This window comes from Centruroides vittatus, unplaced genomic scaffold (genome assembly GCF_030686945.1).
Source record: "Centruroides vittatus isolate TY-2023 unplaced genomic scaffold, ASM3068694v2 contig_766, whole genome shotgun sequence".
NCBI classification, from domain to species: Eukaryota; Metazoa; Arthropoda; class Arachnida; order Scorpiones; family Buthidae; genus Centruroides; species Centruroides vittatus.
In genome coordinates this window covers 45,256-61,130 of record NW_027122495.1, presented here as the reverse complement: position 1 = coordinate 61,130, position 15,875 = coordinate 45,256, and the positions used below count along the sequence as shown (strand labels likewise).

The window sequence follows — 15,875 nt, the reverse complement described above, 5'->3', positions numbered from 1 at the left end:
TGAGAAACGTTTAAAATTTACAACAACACTGTCGCGTCCTTTGAGATATACTAGTGATGCGACAAAAGAGGCATTTGACATTGACCAGTATCGGCACCCTCGCCTGCTTGCATGCACGCACTGCACATCCACAGGACCATCTCTGATTCCATCATTAGTCACTCGTATGGAGCTACTTGACTAAGTGGATCCTAAGTGGAACTAAGTGGAGTTAAGTTTTAAGATTTAAGACTTAAGATTAAAAAAGTAAAGAATGTTCAATGTTATTTTTACGTACGTTTCTTTACAAAGCTATATTTAATTATAATTTTCCTTAAAAGTATATTCATACATTGAAGAATATTTTGTACTAGGTATATCCGTCGCACATTTTATTTCACCAAGTAAGTTTTTATAATTTTATTTTTTATTTTAGCCATTATATCATGGCTAGCGATTCAGAATGTAATTGTGATATTGAAAATTTATTTTAAAAAGTTTGAACTCAAGACCATGTAACGAAAAAGAAAGCATTAGTAAAAGAGAAAGACCAATGCCTAAATTAAATAAAAATACTGCATCAAAAATTTGTTCGACATTTTCACGATTAAAGACATAATATGGCTTTGTGGATACAAAAATTGTTTTGTCGGCCAGGCCTATCATTTTCAAATGAAATTAGTGTGTGGAATAAGAAGGGCTTGGACGATTTAAAGAATTTGGATAAAGCTGGCAAAAGTCACGTAAATCGTAAATGTCACATCGATTCTTTCGTAAAATTGAAGCAATTTGGAAATCAAAACAGAATAGAATTTAACATTAGTAAAAAATATAAAATAAATATTGAAAATTACAACAAGATAGTTACGGCTAATAGATATATTATTAAATCTCAATTAATAGATGTTATATGTTTTTTATCAAAGCAAGAATCGGCATTTAGAGGGCATAGGGAATCTATTGAATCTAATAACAGAGGTAATTATATTGAACCTGTTTATTTATTAAGTACGTCAGATAATCTATTAAAAATACATTTAGAGAAGTCTACGGTTTTTACCGGCTTATCCAACAAACGAATACCAATGGACCCTAAACCATTACTGACGCGCAATTAATTGATTGCCCCTGGAAGTCAGCTTCTTACAGAAACACAGCTTCCCTATCATCAAATGTCACGACACGCCACTGCATTACATTGACAGACAAAGTTGCAGAAAAATATATAAATTCCCTTTTCCGGAAATTAACCCAGAACACCGAAAGTGTAAACACAATGCAAAAAATATTTATGAAGTTTTTCTTGTTTAATAAAAATTGAAGTTTCATCAATTACTTGATATTATTTGCATATTTGTTGGAGTGAACTGTGACCCCATATTTATTACTCTTCCATCCTTTCTCCTTTACTTTCTGAAATTTGCAACGTTTTTCTCTAGAAAATTGGTAAGTTCCACTTTTTTAATGTTTGCATTTTGTAATTTTCATTGTCGTCAGGAAAATTTTTCTTAGAAGTTTCTGACAATAATATTTTCGAAAGCAAATACGAAAATGGAATTTCTAGGAAGGCGTAATAGAAAACAGACGTAATAATGGACAGTGTCATCACCAATAGATACATCATATACTAGAAAAATATACGAATTTGTATTAAACATATTTCAACAAATAGAGATTAAAAAATTATATCTCTATATACAAATACTGTAAACGTAAATTTATACGATATTTAATGCTAAACATTAATAAAATAATATAAATTACGTCATTAAAAAGAGATTTAGTTAATATTGACAAATTCTACAAATGACAGCCTGTATTTAACGAAACTCTTATTTAAGTTTATTTATCTACGACTTTTAATATTTACGCTTTCATTCTGAAAGTATAGCAGTATATTAAAGAAATAATAAAAAACTATGTGATTCAAGAATATCAGACATTATGAATTTGAAGATAATTCTTTTACCAGATTTATTTGTGTATATGGAAGGGGTCTTCTGAATTCTCCAAATAGATAAAGAATAAAAATAGGGTGCAGAAGGTAAATCCAAGTTGTTAGTCGATCCATTACCACGAAAACGTCGAGAGATAAGAATTTGTTCGCTACACCTACAACATTAATTAAATTATAGTTATATGTAGAAACTATCTTACCAACTCTATTAACATACCGCCATATCCCGATAAACATGCTACGCATATCCAAGCTGTTACCGCTATGCTTGCAATTGGAGAAAGAATCTGATGTGCCAAAATTATTGATTCATTCGGAGAGGGATCATTTCTGTACTGGTGTAAACCGAAGAGTATCAATCCCGCCAGGAAAATTGCCGTTATCCAACATGAAATAACAATCGTCTGAAAAATATGATAAATATAAATTTTAAAACAATCCAGCATTGAGATACGTAACTTTTTCGAGAAGATTTCGAAGAGCCGTCTGTTATAATATACAGTATTATTAAAAACAAATTTTTATGTTGTAAATAAATTTATTAAAAAAAGAGATTTTAAACGCAATATACTTTTATACATATTGCAAAAAATACAAATAGTAAAAACTAATACATGATAAAAAGGATGACAAAAAAGTCAATTTTTTATTTGTATTAGTCTTTACTAATACAAATACTGATTATTTAATTTGTAAATGTGAAATTTAATTACCTTAAAATTATTATATACAGCAGCTGATAATCTTATAAAATTAACAAAGTGTTAGTTCAGGACATTGAGAAAAACAAACTTCTTACAAAAAGTCAGTGAATATTAAATTTAATATATTAATATAAAATGAAATATGAAAGGAGTGATAAAATTAAAATAATTTTGGACGTTAAAATGAATTTTCTTTACTTTTAAATAACTAATTAAATCTAGTGTTTCAAATAACAGAGATTTTATAATTTTGTTCAAAATCAATCACGTTTTCATTTTCCTTACTTATAATAATTTATTTACGGAACTAATGTTTTATACAATAATGGATATTTAAAATTAACGTTCAGAAATACGCAAAGTATATTCATAACATACCTTTCGGAATTTGAATTGTTTCTTTTTCAGAAATGCGTATCCTAATATTAAGCCCAGGCAGTAAGAACTCAGATGTGTAAAGTAGGGTTTCTGATAGATGTACAGAAGCATATTCACGACGTTTCTATAAGATATTCAAAACATAAAGCTGCTTTTATGTAAAGAGTGTATGAAGATGAAAACAAAAAACAGACATATATACAAAAATATAAATAAATGTATAGACAAAATACACCAGTTATGTAATGTACAGTACATCAAATGTAGTTGCCGAATTTTACATTAATTCATTAATTGGTTTAGTTAATGTAATTTACTGAAATAAAAAATAACATGTCTATCATCATTTCTTTATATTAAATATGAACATACGGACTATTTTACATAGGATAGATTCGATCTGATTCGTTTAGCTTAGTTAAACGACGAGGATTGACCTGCCAACACACAAATCCCAGGATAATTAATAAAGTCTGGATTCGATTCTAATGAGGTTTTATGGCATAAAATTTTCAACTTTGCATAAAAAAATTACATTTCATTTATGTTAATGTACTCTCTGTAACGTGGCAATAAACAAGTCACCCAGTCATTTTCACAGTCCGATTTATACACTGTGCTCAGAAAGTTTCTTTCAAGTTCGAACGATAAATTTTTTTATGTATCATTATTCGTTTCTCTTAAACCGGTCGTTACCATTAAATTTTAAAAAATCCATAAAAATCATTCGCTGGAGAGCAGAGAAAAAGTCATTTTCGGTATTTCATGCAGTAACATAGATCGGATTATATTTAGTAAAGATATTTTTAATATAAAACATACTCAATATTCATTGACAATCCAACGATGGCGATAAACTTCGTACTTAGAAATTGACAAATGTGCGATATAATTCCTGCCACTGTGAAAACACACAATACTACTGTTCCAAATGTTGGCCATCTGTAATAAAAACATTATGAATTAACATTTTCTAGAATAATAATGATAAAGGATTTGTCTGAAATCGTCATTTTTACATTTATATTCGCTTGAGTGGTGTAAACACATTGTAAATGAAAAACAAAATGTCAGGAAACTTTTATGGAAAAATTAGTAAGTAATCGAACATTTTAGAAAAATTATAGTGTAGTTAAATACAAAACACGACACAAATGGAAAATAGCTTTAAATATTTATAAGGACGAGTTTATCATAACCACTAAATTTGCCTCCCCAAAAAGTTACAAACATAAAGTAGAAAATTTCATATAATAGACATCTTAATGCCCGATGAGTATATGTAGATACAACCAACGATGGCCTGAACAATCAGGCTAAAACTTGCTTAATTAAATGATTAATATAAAGCAATTTGTCACTAGATGGAGGCCTTAGGCGTCATCTCTTGATTAAATTAATAATTATAATTTAGTACCTTCTGGAAGAAAAGAACTGACTTGGAGTGGAACTTGAACCCGCAACTTTCGGTTGCTTAGCTGTGCAGTACGCTTGCCAGTTGCGCCACCCAGACCCGGAGCAAGCTTACGCTTTCAAAGGTATTTAAATTTGGATAAAACCTTACTCGGTAAAACGTTAGCTGGCTGAGATGTGGGCGTGAGAGTCATCTCTAGTCAGTGCCGTGATTAACAGAGTAATATCCAAATTTAAATACCTCTGAAAGTGAAGTCTTGTTCGTGGTCCGGATGGCGCAACTGGCGAGAGCACCGCACGGTAAACGAAAGTTAAAACGCTGCGTCGAGTCAGTTCTTTTCTTCCAGAAGGTTCTAAATTATTTAATAAATTATTATTATTAATTTAATCAAGAGATGACGCCTAAAACCTCCATCAAGTGACAAATCTATATAGATAATCGAGACGAGTTGATAATAATAATAATCAGCGCAGAGCCCAAACGGTTAGGAGTTGAAATTTGGTACACAGAGTACGTCACGAGAACGCACACTAAGAAGAGATTTTTTGAAATTCCTCCCCACGGGGGAGAGGGACAGGATTAAGGCTTTCTCTTAACACTTCCATTGTTGATGGAAGTGTTAAGAGAAAGCGACGTGCAAGACGCAGATGCAGTTTTTTTTCATTTTTGCGGGATATCGAACATTTTTTTCGACCCATCTAAAAATTCTTTAATCAGTCTGAAAACAGAGGGATCCAATTCTTGCATTCTGTGAAAACGGGTAAGGTTAACTATAACGTAATAATCTTAATCTTCGCTATGGTTACTTTTGCTTGAACAACGCCGGGCCTACCTGCTAGTTTCTTTATATTAATCATTTAATTTGCCAAATTCTAGCCCGATTATTCAGGCGATCGTTGGTCGTGTCTATATAAACAATTAACTCTTTCTACCTTAATATTTTTCTGTTTTGTGTTTATATTTATATTGTCTACATTGCTTATAAATAAAACTTATTATAGTAGAACCTCATATATCCAGGTTCACTTGTATACATTATTATTTATATGTATAATCGAGATGATAAAACAAAAAACAATCAAGTAGCAAATATAATACACCAAGAGCTTGCAAAGAAACACATATTATTAGACATCCACGAACCATACTACAAATACGTCCCACAGACAGTATTGGAAAACAACGCACAAAATGTACTATAAGAGCCATAAACACAGATAAAACAATTTATCACAACAGACCAGACATCACACTCATTGACAAACACAATACAATCGCATACATTGTAGACATAGTCATTCCAAACACTCAGAATATACAAAACGCATTCACTGAAAAAAATCAACAAGTACACTGAACTTGCCCAGGAAATAAAGCATCTGTGAAAGATGGTTAGGGTGCTTATTGTACCTGTCTTTCTCTCCTCTGCATGTGTCATACCACACACACTACACAAAAGCCTGGGCACATTACAATTGAATAGAAACACATATTCACACTACAAAAGGCCACTATATTGAATACATGTCATATTGTGAGGAAATTCCTGAATACGGACACAAACACTGGTACACTTCTTTAATTTTTGTCTTGTTTTGGTTACTATGCCTTGACTTCGGTCCGGCATAGTAACGGGTGTCAACAGAGTATAACTCACAAAACCCATAATAATAATAATGCTGAAATAAATGTACTCGACATCCACTACTCTGTTAACAGAACACACAGCTGCAAGACTCCTGGTGTAGACAACATTCACAATTTCTGGTACAAAAAATTTACATCACTGCACCAGAAACTAGCTAAACACCTAACACACATCATCATCAATCCGCAAGACATGCCAAAATTTCTTACTCATGGCATCACCTACATGAAACCTAAAAACACGTAAATACGTAAGTGCTGTTTTACTTTCGTTATTTAGTAATATCATTCAGATGCTGACACAAGAAATATGGCAAGTGCCACAAATTTGAATTTTTACTTTTGTCATGGAAAAATAAAAAAATGGAATTGCTAGTAGCACAGTCACTTCAAAAGTAATAAAAACAACGAGTTTTGTTATACGTTTCTTGTCTAGTCTTGTATTCAATTTATGAGCCATTTCTGTGCTTTTTATACCATGTAAGTTAAGAATTGTGTTTATAAAAATTTTTAACTTACATGGTGATAAGAAGCACAGAAAGCAGAATTTTATGTTAACTTGTATACATTATTTCCTGAACAGTTACATCACAGAGAGTTGATAAGGGACTCGATGACCGGAATAAAAATGTGATTTTTCTGGCGCTTTAATTATGGTGTAATAAGACTAACAGTAAAAAAGGGTGTCATAGAACTCACAAAGTTAATAGAAGCAAGATGAAAACGTTGCTGGTATAGGCATACCTTCACATAAGTCTGATCTCGTAAAATGAAGTTGTTTGCAGACAAAACTGCTGTTAATTTTTTAAAATTGAATTTGTAACGCTGAGTATATAGTGTGTAAGTATTTGTTGTAATAAAGTCAGTAACAAAGTGATCGCAAATAGTTCCTTGCTTCTGATGAAAAGTTTCCTTTCTTCTCTATTTCAACGCCAGAATTAGGTAATAATGAAAACGTCTTCGAAACGAATTTTAGTTGTATAAGTTCAAATTATCCTTAAAAATACATATGACTAAATGCTTTTAGGTAAAATGTAAAGAATCACAAGAGCATTTTTACATAACATGTGATGTCTCTCCAAATTTTGTAAATGACACCAATTTCGACATACTCAACCAACAACTACTTCAATCACTATGGATATAGATGAAAAGCAAGACATCATCTATAGGATATATAACAGTCTAAATTAAAAATTGTACCAAAATCTGTCATGTTTCATGAAATTAATTTTCGCTTTTTCATTGTAAAGCGAATTTCCACAAGCATTTTTGTTTGTCAAAAATTTGTAGACCATTTATTGACCCTGACCTCTTATTAATACTGTTTGTAAATAAAGATAGTAATAATAAATGTAGTGAGTCCTTGTTAATCATTAGAGCTCTTCGTAGAAAAACGTCTACTTACTTAAATCATCCTGATTAGTCATATAAATAACAACTTGCTAGTAATTTTAAATGAATGATTTTCTACCGCCTACACTAATTGGACCTTGACAAATGCAGTACGAAATTGTCGATATCGTCCACTTAGAGAATCTTACCCTAAAATATCTTACCTATTATAGAATTACTTAAGTGATAGAATAAATATAAGATGAACGAACAAAAAAAGCAATTACAAGGATACTTTTATTCTTACCTGTCACGAATGTATAACAAAGGAACTGTAATTATAGTTAACTGCATTAACGCATTAACGAACCATATATGTATGAAAAACTGCAAGAAACAATTTTTTCACTATAGTTTCATAAAATTTAAAATTTAAGATAATAGTATACAGCAAATTACATCTACTGGCATGTTGTATAAATTCTTAATATGAAGAATATATCTCCACCAGTATTGTTCAACCTTTCTTGCTTCTTCATTTACGAGATCCCAATGTGGTCCTTCTCCGCAAAGTGGCAAAATGATGAAAAAAGCCAACAAGCAGAGCAATGGAAAGGTCAATCTTTAATACAAAATACGTAAAATTTTAGTAATATTTAACAAAGCAATTTAATAAACATTTAATTTACGAAATGAAAATAAAGAAAAAATATTTAACCTTAAGTATCTCTTCAGGAGCAAGTTGAAGTAGTACATTATTGACTGTTTTTCATCGTTTCTTCGTAGATAATATGTGAGAAAACCGCTGTTAAAATGAATTTAAGAAATTCATTACTTCTACTTTTATCAAGTACAAGGCTTATAAAATTTTTAATTTTAAAAAGTAAATTTGTTTCTTTATGTATTTTTTGCTTTACTTATTACAGGTAGACGTCATAACGAATGCATTAAAACCTGCAAATTTAGGATTAAACCGATGCATTTGCGGAGAGAATAATTTTTAGTAACTAAGATTTTAAGCCTAGTTTTACAGGCCATCATCAGGTTTGTTAAACCGTTCTTAGAAACTGTTTCAAGAATAGAACATTTCATTTAAATTTTAACCTATGGAATATTATAAACACAAATTTAAATTGAAACAAATTAAATGAATAACTTATAAAAAAATATAAGGTTAACAATAAATAAAAGTAAGCTTCTTAACGTAGTAGGTGTGGATGCTGTGAATATTAATCCTGTGTGAACCGTCTTTGTAAGCCAAGTAATGATATTGGTAGACGCTCCAACAGCATCGGTTAGGGAAACATAGTTTATTTATTCATCTGCATTTCGGGTTGGTTTATTTCCCAACCCCTCTTCAGTGCTGTTAAGGAAATTACAAAAAACGTTGAGGTTTCCGACAGTATTTAGGAACACGTAAAAATTATTTACGTTTTCCTAAATACTGTCGGAAACCTCAACGTTTTTTGTAATTTCCTTAACAGCACTGAAGAGGGGTTGGGAAATAAACCAACCCGAAATGCAGATGAATAAATAAACTATGTTTCCCTAACCGATGCTAATGGAGCGTCTACCAATATCATTACTTGGCTTACAAAGACGGTTCACACAGGATTAAATAAAAGTAAAGTTAAAAAATATACATATGGACTCATAAAGTATTTTGTATACTTCAGCTTGTTCTTCTTTCTTTAGTTTGTCTTTATTATTTCTCAGTATGTTGTAAATATTAGAAGCTCTTTTGTAAACTTCCTCGATATTTTTGTAAGTTACCAGCTTATTTATAATGTCTCCCAGTCGTTTTGAGCTGACAGCTTCCGAAAGTACAAACTGTATAATACTTGTAAAAGTGAAAACGCTAACAATGGCATTTTTCGAAAATGAAAAAAAAAAAAAAATGCTATTCTTAGCGTTTCCAGTTTGTCAAATTATTTAAAAGTAACTTCAGCTAAAGATGAAATTTATATGCAGAAATTGCAAATATATTCGATTCTGAAAAAGTTCTTAGTGTTTGACAGAACTGGTGCAAAGTATTTCAACACCGTAACGTTTTACTATCTATCCGTTTGAGCTCACATAACTGCAAACATGACAATCAGCAGCTATTGTTTGTTTAGACAACACAACACTCGGGGTGATCTGCCTAGGGGTAGGTGTTTTAAGGAAAACAGGCCTTTATTTAGGCAGTTCGGACGTGGAAAAAACCCGAAAAACTCCACGTGGCCAGCCCATCCGAGCGAGGAGCGAACCCACGACGAATTCCCAGTGTTCAGGGAACGGAACCGTTTGGCCACTGATAGGCACCAACAACTATTGTCTGGCTCAGCGTTGAAATATTCACTTGTGCTACGTTAACATTTCAGACCAAATTAGTCTGTGATTTGACTTGTTGACAATCCTAAAATTTGTGTTAATTTGGGGCAGCCATGAATGCAAAAGTATCCCGCCATCAGCCTACGTCTGATACAGGTGAAGTAGGCGAGAAGTTAATCTTGCTTATGATGTAGAGCTAACTAGTGGGCACACACATTCAGAAAGTCTTTTTGTAATAGGCGACTAAGGGGGCTTGTTTGAGATAATATATAGTAATTTTCCAAGGTTATTTCTCAATACGATAGGAAATAAGGAAGCTGGTAATTCAGCAGGATGGTAAATTACGGAAGCGATAAAGTTTTAGTTCCAAAATCATATTATCATCCTTGAGAGATAAATGATAGCGTGAATGAACCTTTGAAAATTGAGTTGCAGAACCTTAATGAGGTTTTTCTTAGTCTGTCCATAGCAAGTTCTTGATATTAATATATTTTCGCATAGCTAATAAATTGACTTGTTCTGTCACATGTGTTATATCTTTGATCAAGTAGAACATTCTATTTCATAGTTTTGTATTACTGGTCCATCCCTGAAAATAGGGCACTCAGGGAAAATATTCCTTAATGCAAGAAGAACATTTTTTTCTTGCTTAATATTTTTTACTGTTTCTTCTTTCGAAAAATGTCCATTTTTGAAGCATCTGTAACATTGCTGCTCAGCATGAAAATATTTATTCCTCCATCTGAGCTCCTCACAGCTGAGTAAAACTTGATTTTGCCAGTTTTTACTAAGCAGCGTCTCACTTATTTTTGATGCGGAATTTTAGATTAGCTAAATGTACTGTACATGTTACATAAGCTGGTTTCTGACATTCTCTTCATTCTTTTCTCAGAATTTCATAGTCCAGATTAATTTAGCCATGGTGGCTAATCTGAATTGCATATATAGTAGTAGACTTTAGTATGACACTTTAGAGGGATCATACTGGTTAAACGAAAATATAAAAAAACATTGTTAAGCAAAAAGTGATTAATTGCAATGCAAAACTCTGAGCAAAGCAGAATATTTTTCTCGTGAAGCAAACGGAAAATAAAGCAAAAATCTGGTTGTAGCAGAGAATAGATGCCACAAAAAAAATAATAATAATAATATCCTCGTTTTCATATGAATAATGTTATCTAGTAGATGATAAGATTAAACTGTGACAAGTGCTATACAAACAAAAAGTTAACGTACGAGAACACAATGTGGTAACGGGTCTGATGTTCATTTTAGCGGTTTTGGAAGAAGTGTTCTAAAGTTGAATTACACCAGTTATAGAGGAACACTACAAGGAGAAAGCCAGGCGTTCGGATCTCAGATTAGATTAAAATTTATTTCCGTTTTCTAAAAAGTACTGGTGCAGATCGAGCAGACAACTTATAAATAACGATGTATTTTTTCCAAAATAAATTTCATTTGTCAAATTATTTGTGAATACAAGATGTATTTTTGTAGTAAACTGCCATCTTCAGTCGCGACAAATAATTCAAAATAGTGACATACGTAAAACTCTCAAATTCATTATTAAATTAGTGACAATGTCACTTGCATCCCAAACTGCATAAAAAGGTATAACAATTTTTGTACAAATTCTAATTTAGGTTATATTCGTTTTGTATCCGTCTATTTCTTTTGTTGTTTACTGTATTGCGTCACACTATCTTCGTATAATATAATCCAGATGGGTTAATAATAATAATAATTTTTTTTATACAATTAAAAGATACAGTCGCTCTAAAAATCAGACGATCACCATTTTTTATTTTCTTAGTGTTCCAGAACGAATCTGACAGCGAGATTTGTTACACAGTTGTGTTACATCATCAGAATGTACACTAAGAAGGGATTTTTCGAAATTTGTTTCTGCAGGAAAGAGAGAGAGGATTAAGAATTATTCTAAAAACCTCGGCTTCTACTGTACTATTTTAGATGCGGTTTTTTGTGTTTTTGCAGAAAATCGAATATACTTTTAGACCTATTTAAAAATTCTCCAATTGCCTAGGAAGAGGGGTATCTAATTTTTCACTTGGTGAAGACATCTGCTATATAACTATAAAAGTTATCTTGGATAAGGGATTATCACACCGAGTGCCTAATCCAACACATTTTTAAAATTCTTCATTCCTCTACTGTACACAATTTACAGAATTTTTAAAATGTGTTAGATTGGGCACTCCGTGTGATAAACTCTTACGTAAGATTACCTTTGTAAATATAAATCAAATGCAATAATATAATGCAGTAGAAGTGTTGAAAGTACGAAATAATCTAATAATCTTAATCTTTGCTGTTGTTATTTTTTGCTCGGGCAACGTCGAGCTCATTTCCTAGTATTTCTATATTGTATAAGTAAATAAACGAACGTTATGTAAAAATATTGTGTTTTTGCATAACAGAAATTTTTCAGAAGTAAATCAGGCAGACTCTAACACAATAACATTTTTATTTGGATTGCCAGATTAGAAAATCTCCGTTGTGAACAGAATTCAGAATTTATTATTTTTACATATTATTATATTAATATTCCAGAAAATAATTATTATGAAATACTGCTATTGTATAAAGTAAATTATAAACAAAAAATTATTGTACTCACCTCAGAATAAAGAATGTTTCAATTAAAGGAAATACTTCATATGAAGCTTCTATAAAAACATCTTCAGATACATCTCCAATATTAAACGATTTTTCTAAAGTATGTGTATAAAGAATAAATAATTTGTTAAAATATTTTACACGTCTTTTACAATTCATATTATTTTAAAATTTAAAACATCAATTAACTCCAATATGGCATTGTGGTATTTTATAATAAACTGGAAAATTAAAATGCATGTAACGTATGAAACCAAATAATAATAGATATTTGTTAGAATACATTAACGTACATGTACTGTACAACAAACGTACAGTACATTGCATAACACAAAAATAGTCAATTAGGCCTATGTCTACAAATAAATTTTTATGTACAAATAAGTTTAAAAATTTTTCAAAATAATAACTTTACATTTAAATATATTTATGCAACTTTCTCTAAAGAATAAAGGAAATTTTTCTAACGACTAAGAAAGTATTTAATCGTTTTATACTTTATATAACTAGCAACTACATGAAGCAATCAGGTTGCTAATACTGCATATAAATGATAAGTTGGCAAGTGCAGAGGGGGTTGAGACTTTCGAATGAGGAGTCTTCCAAAATTCCAGCTCTTCGTTTCGCTAAGCTTTTTCTCACGATAAATCTATATTCTTGTACATATATATATATTTCTGATTCGTCTTGTCGACCTTTCTCAAACGGCGTTTCTCTTTTCCCGATCGGATCTATTTTTCCGGAGCTAGCTGTTTCGGAATTTTGGCTGCTTTTTTTGAAGTTTGGCCAAAGTTAAGTTGTTTTGTTACATAATTGCTTTGTAACGTTTTATTCGACTTTTTATCTTCTACGCCGCTGTAATTTCTGTTTTCTTTGTTCTTATTACTTTTTCTTCACTAACGTTAAATTTGATCTTGCAGGCCATCTTATGGATCTCTTACGCTTCACAGCAATCTGTCTTTTCAGCCTTTCTTAGTGGTCCGCTTTTCCCTTTCGATCTAAGAATTGCACTTATTTACGACCATTTTTCGCGTCTTCACGACCGTATTTTTTTCCGTATATAATGGCCTTTGTTTATTGTTGTCTCCTAAACATTATAAAGTGCAGACACTCGGACACTTGGCAATCTTCATCTTAAGTTTATTTCAGTTGATACATGCACCTGTGTTTTGTGCAAGTTTCGGGATTCTTAAGGCCTCTCCTCAGCCTACTAAAATACATAATACATACAAATTAAATATACAATATATAAAACATAAAAACCTTTCTGTACATATATAAAACCTTATTTACAATTGTTCGAAACGTACCTTGAGATCACAAATTTAAGAGGTTTTCTTTAAAAATCTTTAGGTAGTTTTACATTTTTACATAACAAGTAATATGTTTCAGAGTCTGCCTAGTTATATGATAAAAAGACTGGTTAATTTTCTCGTTCGTCAACGAATTGTATGGATATACAAGGCATACCATGGCCTTTCCAAGCAATTCTGTTTCTCAGGATCGGACCATTTTCCGCGGAATTCCACTCGGTCCTGAATATTACGTTTTTTCTGTTATTTATTTTCCTGAGTCTTTTTCTATACTTCTTTCCTTCTGCCATAGGGTGGTTTGTTAATTAAGCCCTTCACTATGTAGTTCCAGTTTATTTTGATTATGTCAGCACCGACTTTTTGGTTTGTGTTCCTTCTCTGTTTTGTTGCTGATGGCTTCTGATTTTGGGTCCTCAGTCCTTGTGGAGCCTTTGGAAGAATCGCTCTTAAAGAAGGCTTGTGACCAACCCGGGATGATTCTGGACATAAGTTCTGAATATTCCTACAACACAATTAAGAAGGAAGATAGAGTCTAAATCAGGAAGAACGCGTACCGGCTTTCTTCTTCGCTTAGCCAAGTAATTGGTGTTATTCGCGAGCTAAGGGCCACTAAGGAGAAACCTCAAGCTAGCCCTTTCCTACCCCTATTTTCTGATATAGTCAAATACTCCGCCAAACCGAGTAGTACCACTAAAGTTATTACTCGTTCTTTGAATAATAAATTAACAGTCAAGGACCTGGAGCAGCCACACCATTCTTATCTACTTTTCTACAGACAAAAAAAGGAAACCCTGCCAATATTATCAATATTAACGATATCAAATTCACCATTAACTAAATGTAAAAATTAAAGTGGTTCGGGCCATTAATGTTAATATTAGAAAGAATCCACAAATTTAATAACTTATTCTCACTTACCTAATATTGAATATATGAATCCAGAATAAAACACAATATGAACTAATACAGACAAACAGTTAACTAAACATTTCATTCCACAGAAGAACCTTGTCTTCTGATTGAAGTCGGTACTAAAAAGTTTTTGGGTCGAAGTACGTAAAGAAACTGCAACAAATCTGTGTAAATAGTCCCCTAAATAGCAATAAAAACAAACATTTTCTGAAACTGAAAATAAATATAATTTCAAATGATTTTATGTTCATAATATTACTTTTCTGAATTAGAGTATTACGCGTTTCTTATAGTAAATATATGTTTAATCATATTATGCAAAGGACTTGTCAGTAATAAAATATTAAATTTATGTCTTTTAGGAAAAATTCCGAATTTTCTACTCTTAAACAATTACACACATCAGCGATTAAGTAAAGTGAATTAAGATATTAATATAACTTAATAAGGAGTTATAGATATTTTTATACGATATTTTAGCTATTGTATATTTGAAACGAAGAACTCCTAATTATTACATAGTGAAATATTATAAAATATTACTGCGAGTTTGAAGACATTTCTGCATGAAGAAGTCTTCAGCCTTGATAAGTTGAAGTTAATAATGTTGAGATTGTTGTCAAGGAATTTAACGGCTTGTCAGTATAGAATAATAATCAGTATATAATTTACACTATTAAACAATCTTAAAAAGTCGTGTAATAGCTCTATGTGGTGTGAATGTTTAGCCTATCTAACAATAATCATATTGTCTTTGTACATGTTTCGTAATAGTTAATGCTGTTTTTAAAGAAATTCATCGAAATTTCGTAATTATCTACTTAAGTTTTGTCATTTGTACCATTAAAAATTCTGTGAAATATTATGAAAGTAAGGATTACAATAATATTTTCCATAATAAAGAAATTCTACATTAACTGCGATCATACCTTTATTGCAAGAAGCATTAATAATATTAAATTTACACAGAGTTTCAAGAATTGTTCCAATAATAACCCACGGGATAAAGATGCTGACTGCGATTCTGATAGTATAAAATTAAATTTTCGTTAATAATATAAATAACTTATTTTAAGAATGAACATTGTTGTTTCTAAATTGAATGTTAGTTTTCAAAAAACTTTTCTTAATTTGCATTAGAAAAATTCCTTAAAATATAAAGTATTGATGGAACTTCGGTAACGCAGCAGCACAAAGATATTTTTCCAAACAGAGATGCCTTCTGCGAAAACTACTTCCTATTTCAAATTGGTCTGGTGTTAAACACGTGAAGACAACTTGAACAA

The 15,875-nt window shown here is 31.3% G+C and overlaps 2 long non-coding RNA genes across 2 annotated transcripts; both read right to left on the bottom strand.

Annotated features, from left to right (window-relative positions):
• Positions 1–1,857: 1,857 nt before the first annotated feature.
• On the bottom strand, positions 1,858–3,115 carry LOC136981477 (uncharacterized). The gene is made up of 3 exons (XR_010881716.1): positions 3,019–3,115; positions 2,154–2,340; positions 1,858–2,091 (listed from the first exon to the last, which is right to left on the bottom strand). It is a non-coding gene; the product is annotated as an uncharacterized lncRNA (long non-coding RNA).
• Positions 3,116–3,862: 747 nt separating this feature from the next.
• LOC136981487 (uncharacterized) lies at positions 3,863–8,228 on the bottom strand. Its single transcript, XR_010881720.1, has 4 exons — positions 8,133–8,228; positions 7,874–8,036; positions 7,722–7,801; positions 3,863–3,960 (listed from the first exon to the last, which is right to left on the bottom strand). It is a non-coding gene; the product is annotated as an uncharacterized lncRNA (long non-coding RNA).
• Between the last annotated feature and the right edge of the window lie 7,647 nt (positions 8,229–15,875).